This window comes from Aptenodytes forsteri, unplaced genomic scaffold (genome assembly GCF_000699145.1).
Source record: "Aptenodytes forsteri isolate BGI_AS27 unplaced genomic scaffold, ASM69914v1 Scaffold376, whole genome shotgun sequence".
In the NCBI taxonomy this organism is placed as follows: Eukaryota; Metazoa; Chordata; class Aves; order Sphenisciformes; family Spheniscidae; genus Aptenodytes; species Aptenodytes forsteri.
This window is the reverse complement of record NW_008796056.1, coordinates 572,851-581,249: the sequence shown is the minus strand read 5'-3', so window position 1 is coordinate 581,249 and position 8,399 is coordinate 572,851. Positions and strand designations below refer to the sequence as shown.

Sequence of the window (8,399 nt, the reverse complement as noted above, 5' to 3'; positions counted from 1 at the left end):
TTTTTGGTCCGGTAGTTCTTGAATTAACAGCTCCTTTCTTTTCTATTATTTTTCTTTCCTTTTTCTTTTTTTTTCCCGCTTAGTGGAGGGCTTTTTTTTTTTATTGTTTTCTTCTCCTTTCTGCAAAGCTGCAAAAGCTCTGCTTTGAAAACTGCTGCCCCAGAGTGCAGTTGCTTAGCTGTCCTGTCAGCATTGTTCTAATGCTCATTCCATATGTATGTCACATAGGAGCAGTACCCTCCTCCTCCTCCTCCTCTCCCTTCCCCCCATCCATGCATTTGATTTTTTTCCCTAAAGACTGATTTTATTTTTTTTTTTCCCAAGGAGCTTGCAAACAGGGAAATTCAAACTGAATGATTCTGTGCTGTGGTTACTTCTACAGCCAAGACCAGATTTCTCTTAGAAAAAGTGTTTGCTCTGTTCCTCCTTTTCCCCTCTCTCTCTTTTTCTTCCCTATAAGCACAAAGGCTTTAAAAACTAAGATCTGTAGTTCTTTTTGCTTTTTCGCGTTACCGTGACAGCATGTATCTCTGTTGCTGAAGAATGAAGCAGGCAGGCTGGAGTTTTTTTTATGTTCAGTGCTTTTGGGAGCACTAAAGAGAAGTCCACAGAGAAATATGTACAGCAACTGTGCCAACTGAGTTTCTCATGCCTGTTATCTGTCACTTATTCTGACTAAAAGGTAAGGGATTCTTTAATATTTTTTGTTAAAGTCTTTGTGCATTGTTTGTGCAGTGTCATTTGACATGTGCAACTAATTGGCTCGGGAGGGAGGTGGGTTATGAAGATTTTTGTGCTAAGGTATTATAGGTCACCCAAGCAAAGCTCTTTGCATCCAGAGGAGAAAAAAAAACCTTGTTTCTTGGAATTCTTCCCCTTTTCATCTCCAGTGGTTCCTCCAGCTTTACTCGCTACTGATTGAGACATAAAGCCGAGGCATTATCGCTGCTGCTTATCTCTTCTGGTCCTCTTTCTCTACCTAGGAAGCACACGCACCCAGTTTGTGTGTGCGTGCGCATGTGTGGGGTAAGGCATATCCCCTTTGCATGGGAAATACTTGGCAACATGCACGTTCTCCTCTTTTACTGTAACTAACCATCTTCAAGCACTCTTTGCAAGGTAAGAATGCCTTAGTTCAGCACACTGCAGCTTATGCCTGTTTAAAATTATTACTTGGATTACAGTGCATACTGTGGAAAGTTATTAGTTTCCACAGAGACCAATTTAATTGGGGGTATGTGTGCAGCGGTTCTGTTCTGTGCTATGCATACGCTGCTTATGGGAGAGTATGAAATGTTTTTTTTTTCTTAATTCTTGGGAAGGGTGAAGTTTACACTGTCTGTTAGGCATAACAAATGAAGTTATAGCTGAAATCGATTAAAGCTGCAGAGAAGCATAGCCTTACAAGGCTTTTCAACTTAGCCCTGAGAGTCAGAAGATAGTTTATTAAAATATTTTTTTGCACTGCATTGTAATATGCAGAAATGTTAGCGGGAAGGCATCTTCACCAGGCAGAAGTAACAGCGAATGATGCCTGGATTGGATCATTATATTGTTTATGTGTTAGAAACCTGTTTAATCCATAGCCTTGGTGTGCACTGCTTTTTTGCGTGCGTGTGCTGGATGCATCTTTCAACAGCCTCTTAGTTCAAGAGGGCTTTGTTTTATAAAATGTGTTTCAGCTTTGCAGGCAGGAGAAGTGCACTCGGTAACTGTCCCCTTAGCTGTGACACAGTCTGTTATTTGGCATTTTGGAAGAGGCTGATTTTTTTTAGGACTTGCTTTGGTTTCTTTCGCAGGTATTTGTGTTCTTACTTCTTAGCTGTTAGTTCTCTGCATAGAAAAGGCATCTTAAGGGTGTTCACTTCTCATGCTTTGAAATAATCAGTGGCTGAGGCAGTTGAGCAACCTCATTTAACAATATTGCTTTACCTTGAATGTTGCATTGCTTATTTGAATAACTAGGAATGCCACCAAATACGTAATTAGTTTAAAAACAGTCTAAAAATGCAAAGTATGAAGGAAGAGAGAAAAGTCCTGTCTGCAGGCATTAATGTCTTTCTTTACTGTAGCTGTTTATAATGTCATTTCAAAATCAGGTATTTCCTAACACATGCTCTGTGACTCTATTTTCCCATGATTGTTGCTTTATATCAGCACTGAGAAAACAGTCATTTAGATAACAGGTTTTCATTGACATCCTTTTTATAATATAGAAAGGAAGAAGCAGTAATAAGTTAAATTGGCATCTGCTAATTATGCTGAATACAGATTGTGAGCTCTGCAAGTCGTCCCTTGCCTTAATGCTGTTAGCATATTTTAGCACTGGCAACCAAAGGAAAGAAACTTGAATATTCCTGCTTGTTTTTTTAGGAAAAAAAGATGACTTGTGAAGAAATGTGAAGTTTTGGGTTTTTTTAATGTTTGTATGCTGGTTTTGAACAGGAGAACTTCACACACAGTTCGGTAGCACTTGGTAAAATTGATTAGAGATCATTGAGACACTGATTTGTCTGGTGATCAATAGAATTAATTTTGACCCTCGGTGACAAAACCGTCATTGTCCGATATAAAACTCAGTCTTTGGGGAGGAAAAGTTTGAGTGTTTCTTAGTCACCAAATACCTGATTCTTTTGGGTCTCTGAGAAATAATTAAAAAAAAGAATTGTGTTCTGAACTTAGCTGTGGTTCTTCATACTAAATAGTGATTTTGCTCACCTCATCTCAAAATCGGGAGTCTTGGGCTCCCGTGGAAGCAGAAGAGCTGTGCTTCTGCCCAGATGTGCTCATTTCTGCCTTGTGCATTTTCCCTGTGCAACAACATCCCTGCCTGGCTGTGGCACTGAGCCCGGGCTCAGGAGACGTGGAGGCTCAGCTTGCAGTGGCTTTGCCAGGGGACACGCTCCGGCCCTTCGCGGCGTTGGCAGCGGCCACAGAAGACGTGCAAGCGGTTGTGGTGGGTCAGCCACTAGAGGGGAGACAAGAGCTGCGTTATGTTAATGTCTGTTACCACGGAGCGCCAGGTTCGGCGATGTCTTCGTAGGGGTTTGCAGCGTGCGCTGGAAATATCTGACCTAATCTGGATCCTCTGGATGCATCCAGAGGTGGTCACGTGGGGTGTAGCATGGGCTGATACAGGTCCACTTCTTCAAGGAACGCCACGCTTCTGGGGTGAACGGCGTCCCATTGCAAATTTAGATATAGCAGAAACGTGTCTACGCTTTGTCTGTGCTGCAGGGTCTGTGGTTTTCTGCGTGTGGACCTGCCTGAGTGTCGCTGTGCACAACCTCCCTCTTGCCTGGCTTGGACGGGAGCGGGCCCAGCCTTGGTGCAGGCATCCAAATTCACTCTTGTGTCTCTGTGGTGGAGCTTTTTGCTGTGAACTTGACAAAAGCAGGAGCCCGTAAGTTTTTTGTTTGCTTCTCACATCTGTAGATGACTGTGCTGTGCTGTGCTCATAGATTGCTGTAATTGGAGTTGAATGGTGACAGGTGGCTGGTAGGCATTGGCTCGACACCTCAAAAGTTGAAGGAAGTGTCTTTACTCCCTTCTTGGCTGCTTGAATCTTATTCTGTATGATCATATGCAAAATTTTTGCTGGTAATGATGATTTGGCACATAGATTTACCATAAGTTGTTTCGTCCTTCTCTGGAGGGCAGATATCTTGAACTTAAAGTATTGCCCTGGGTGATGAGGATGGGCACGCTGGGAAGTATCCTGTGCAGAGAGGTGCAGGGCTGGGTGGAGGTGGGAGAGCTCCCAACCAGTGAGTCCTCCAGGTCAAGATGAGGTTTCCTGGCGATAGGCAGCGCAGGCACTGCCTGCTTTGGATATTGGTGTGGTGTGTTATGGCAGTGCTGTAACGCTTGTCTTCATGTGAGCCTAATTTTGCTAAAAGTGGTGTCAGAGTCTTTTTAATAAGACATTATGATTTTGGCTTCAATTTTGGGTTTTCTTACTCTCTTACATGCATGTGTGAAATGCAAAGCATATTTAATGAGCGAATACTTCAAATGCTTCCAAATTAATTAAAAGCAGTTCCACATCTGGAATAAATCCAGTACCTTTCATGGATGGCTTCAACTTCATGGTTTTTCCCTCTTGTGAGAAGCCCTGTGAATATCCCCGTGCGGATGCTTGTGGAAGCTGGAGTGGCAGAATCCAGGCTTATTTTACAAAAGAGAGATCTGAAGCCCACAGAGATCAATGGGTTCTCGGCCTTTATTCCAGCAGACTTTGGATAAGACCTAATAATATATATATAATTGTATAATATGATATGCCTATGCACGGTCAGATATTTTCAGGATATCCTGTCTTGAAGGTAGCTGTGCAAGTCTTAATTAAAATGTGTTGTTTCTCATGGTTCAACTGCTGTTTAAATTCATGCAGATTTCAGTGGGGCTTGAATTAGGCACCACAAACAAAAAAAGCATTTTTATAATGAACTTTTTTCCCTCTCCCTTCTCTGTCCCCAAAAGTAAATAAAATGATCAGATTTTTCTCTATGGGAATGTTGTGATTTAAACTGACACAACTAAGTGACCTAAAGATAGGCTTATTGCGTAGATAAAAAATGCAGGGTTGGGTTGTTTGAACTGCATTAGCATCAGAATAAGAAACGGCAGGGTGAGTTGGCTGAGGTGGCCATGCAGAACTGGGGAGGGTTGTTCTTTGGAAAGCCTCTGAGCTGGGAATTCTTTTCTGAGCCATAAATAAATAAATCTGTGTCCTGAGCAATTAATGAATACAGAAGTCTGGGCAACTTTAAGCTGTTTGGGATATTTAAAAAACCCATATGGTGCTTTTGTTAGTGTTGTTGATTTCCATTTTTCCCCCCTATTATTTCCATTTTAAGGTGGGCTTTTTTTTTTACTTTATTTTGCTGAAAGATGCTGATGAGAATGTTTTTGCCAGCGCTCTTCTGTAAAACCGCTGTTAACTCCCACATCAGTTTCAGCATGTGTTGCACCAAAATGCTGCCCCTGAAACTTCTGATCCTCCAGTTACAGATCGGGATTGCAGACAGCTTAGTGCTTTGAGTACCTCGTCTTTGGAGTTGTCCTCTGGCTGCTCATGCTGGTTACTCCGGGGATGCCAAGAAAATTATCTTGCAGGGATCCTACTGTGAATGCATATACAGCTTTTCCAGGGGATATCAGTGTGTTTTACAGACCAAAACTAATTAAACCTCACGACAGTCACGGCAGGCAGATAAGCATGAACCACAATAAGTAAGCTAAAACAGAGAGAGGTGAAGAGCTCCACTTTCCCATGGTAGTGAACAGTGACATTCCGGTTCAATGGAGTTATAGGTGCCTGGTACCTCTGGAAATGAGGCTGCTGGTGACTTGGCCAGGAGAGCTACCCTTTTGGAGATGGGCTTTGTGGAGGCAGTTAATATTTGCAGTTTTGCATCCAGCACTTGCCTTTTAGAGATCAAATTAGTTCAGATCCCCTCAATGTTTCCTTGCTGGTGAGTTCTTGGTGGGTCTGCATAAGCAGCAGCATCTTGGAAGGTTATTGCAATGTCCCCTTACCCTTCCAGACTTGAGTTTTTTTGAATTAACCAGCTTTGGTTGGAATCGTAACTTTTAAGTAGCATTTTGCATTAAGGCGAAAGTGCCTAAGGTGCACCAGCTCTCACAGTGCTGACAGGTTTTGACTTCATTGGTGTAGTGTTTCTAGTAATTCCATCTCTGATGTGGCTTTTGAGAAAGGATTGATATTCTCAAGATTACTGCTGTGGTCACTGTTGGTTGTAGGCAAAAGAAAAAAAACAGCGCTGGTGAAGCGGACGAGCTGGCAGCACAGTAAAATGCAGTGGGAATGAGAAAGTTCACTTGCTTAACTGCTTCGAGTGCACAACTGCTTCAAGTACAAGAGTACAAGATGATGCCTTTAGAAAATAAAGTTTTTAGCCAGTCTGGTAACTCGTTTATGAAATTATAGAGGAGGTTTAAAGAAAGCAATCTAAAGAGAGATCTAGGGAAGCATCAGATAATTATGGTACTATAAGCCAGATCTGCAGATATACTGGTACAATGCAGAAATTGCCATTAGGGCATGCTGTACAACTGGGATATATTGACAAAGAGAGAGAAAAAAGGAGTAGTGAGAGAAAGCTATGGCCCTAATTTCTATAGCCTTTTAAGAAAACGTCTTAGGCATAGGAGCCAGCTAAAAAGGTTAATTGGGCAAGATCAGTTATTGTGGTGTGTGAAAGTGAGCTTCAGAGCTTGAGAGGAGAAAGCATCAGACAAAGCAGCGAGGTGTTTCCTGAGATGAAGCAGTTTGTGGTGTTGAGAAATGAGGATCAGCCCCACACTAATCTGGAAGAGGAGAGGTGTAAGAAAAGTGACGGAATTTACAGAAGATGTGAACATTTCTTAAATGGTACAAGACCCCCCAAAGCAGTGTGTGCGGAAGGAGAAGGGCAGACAAGTTGCCTTTGCATCTGCATACAGAGGCAACAAGGGTTACAATGGGAAAGGAGTAAAGTTTCTGAAAATTAAAGAGACAGGGCACCAAAGAGGAGGCAGCATGAAGACAGCGGAGCCTCTTTTACCAAATCAGCACAGTTCCTGAGAGCATTCAAAAAAGCAACAGAGTTGTATGACTGTATGTGCCGTCAGGTAGGAGCTGGCAGTTGCGTTATTCTAGCACTTGGCTATCTCTGCCTGAGGCCACACTGGAAATACTGTGCGTAGCTCAGGCTGTCTACTTATAGATAGGGGTGTTACAGTCACGGAAAAGAATGAGCCAAATGGAATTCAGTTCTGCTGGGATGTAAAGGTCACAGAGAAAGATTACAGGGGCATCCGACAGAAGAAGCAGGGATGTTGAGGTATGTGCTCCTATAAAGCTGTCACTCGTACTGGAAGAGAGGAATACCAAAGTTCATCCACAAAGTGACAGGGTGCTTGAACCTGGCTGGAATTGCTTTATGTTCAGTGGTTGTCGGGTGGAATACGCTGCCACAGAAAACAGGAGAATAAATGAATGCTTGCTGAAATGGAGCCTAAAAACTAGGGATTTGGCATGATGATCTAAGTGCTAACACCAAAAAGCAGGAGTGAATTTTGCATTGGCTTCCTTACTGTAGACCTGCCTGTCTTCCTAGGAAACATCCCTGAGAATGAGCTGTTGATATTGGAGCATAAGTATTCGTTTTTAAATTAATTTTAATAATGTGGACATAAGTCAGTTTGTGTTAGTGCTTGATGCTAATGAAATGGATTTCAGTCCACTGGGCTCCAGAGAAGAGTGGAGTTTCAGTATTTCTCCTATTGCACATCTGAGTTTGCTAAGAAGCTGGAGCAAAGGACAGCATCTCTGCTTCATTTGTTGCTGGTTATGCAGTTTAATTAGTGCCCATCACTACAGATTTCTGAACAATTCTCATGAAGGTGAATACGGGCTTAGAGAAATCTGCAACTCTGCAGAGGAACTCTGTAACTAGATGCTAAGAAGGGGCTGTTCATACCGGGTAGACAAAAGGGTCCTTTATGCAAAAGTAGCTTGTTAGCTTTTTGTTTTTAAGCTGTAGCATGTCTAAGCGATCAGGGTGTCACACACTAATAAACTGGCCAGTCCCTCTGAAATAGACATTCTTGGTGGTGATTTAGAAGGTGCATTTATACAGTAGTCTCCAGCTTCGTTACTACGCTGTTTCCTTGGATACTGAGCATTTTGCATATAATTACGAGAGGGACGTTAACAATGCTTGGTGGTTCTAATGGTTTTAATAAAGTTTTTCATATTACTTGGTTAGTGATTCTTTTTTTTCCTTTAATTTTCTATGTCAGAGAGGAAAAACAAAAGGAAGTGATTTTTGTCAGCTAATTTGCACAACTTTTGAGCCAAGAACAGGTTTTGTTTCATAAAGTGTGGAAATCCTGCATGTTATTTGTGGAATTATGTTGCTGAATGGATTGTAAATAGGAGTTGAAGTGCTACTATTCATTGCAACATCAAATTCACACTGTTTGGGAACAATCTTACAATAGTAAAGAAAAAGCTGTTTAAATGCTGGGCAGTAAACAAAATTTGTTATGGGTGTGAAAGCATTTAAATACTTCATGTGTCTATTTAAGACTTGGGTATTTTGATAGTGTTCAGTATGTTTCTCGGAGGTACTTTCTGCTCTTTACACACCATCTTGGTTGCCTCAACTCCGGCTGTTGTTTGACAAACAGTTTGAGCTGCCATGGACATGGAAAGGATCCCTCCCGCCTGCCCCAGGCACCCGTTCCCATCTCTCTCCCTCCCTCCCTTTTGTTCGCAGGCATATTTGCAATAGGGCAGCTCAATCCCCAGTGAGAACAAAATCAACAAAAAATACAAAAAAAAGAAGAAAAGGAAAAAAAAAAGGGGGGGGGGGGGGGGGGGGGTGAGC

At 42.2% G+C, this 8,399-nt stretch overlaps 1 protein-coding gene across 1 annotated transcript in view; it reads left to right on the top strand.

Annotated features, from left to right (window-relative positions):
* The first annotated feature begins 308 nt into the window (after positions 1–308).
* The window catches only part of FAT3 (FAT atypical cadherin 3), a 368,576-nt gene continuing 360,485 nt past the window's right edge, over positions 309–8,399 (top strand). The window contains exon 1 of the mRNA XM_009286273.1: positions 309–682. The gene's annotated coding sequence lies outside the window, so the exon portion shown is untranslated. The remainder of the gene's footprint in view (positions 683–8,399) is intronic.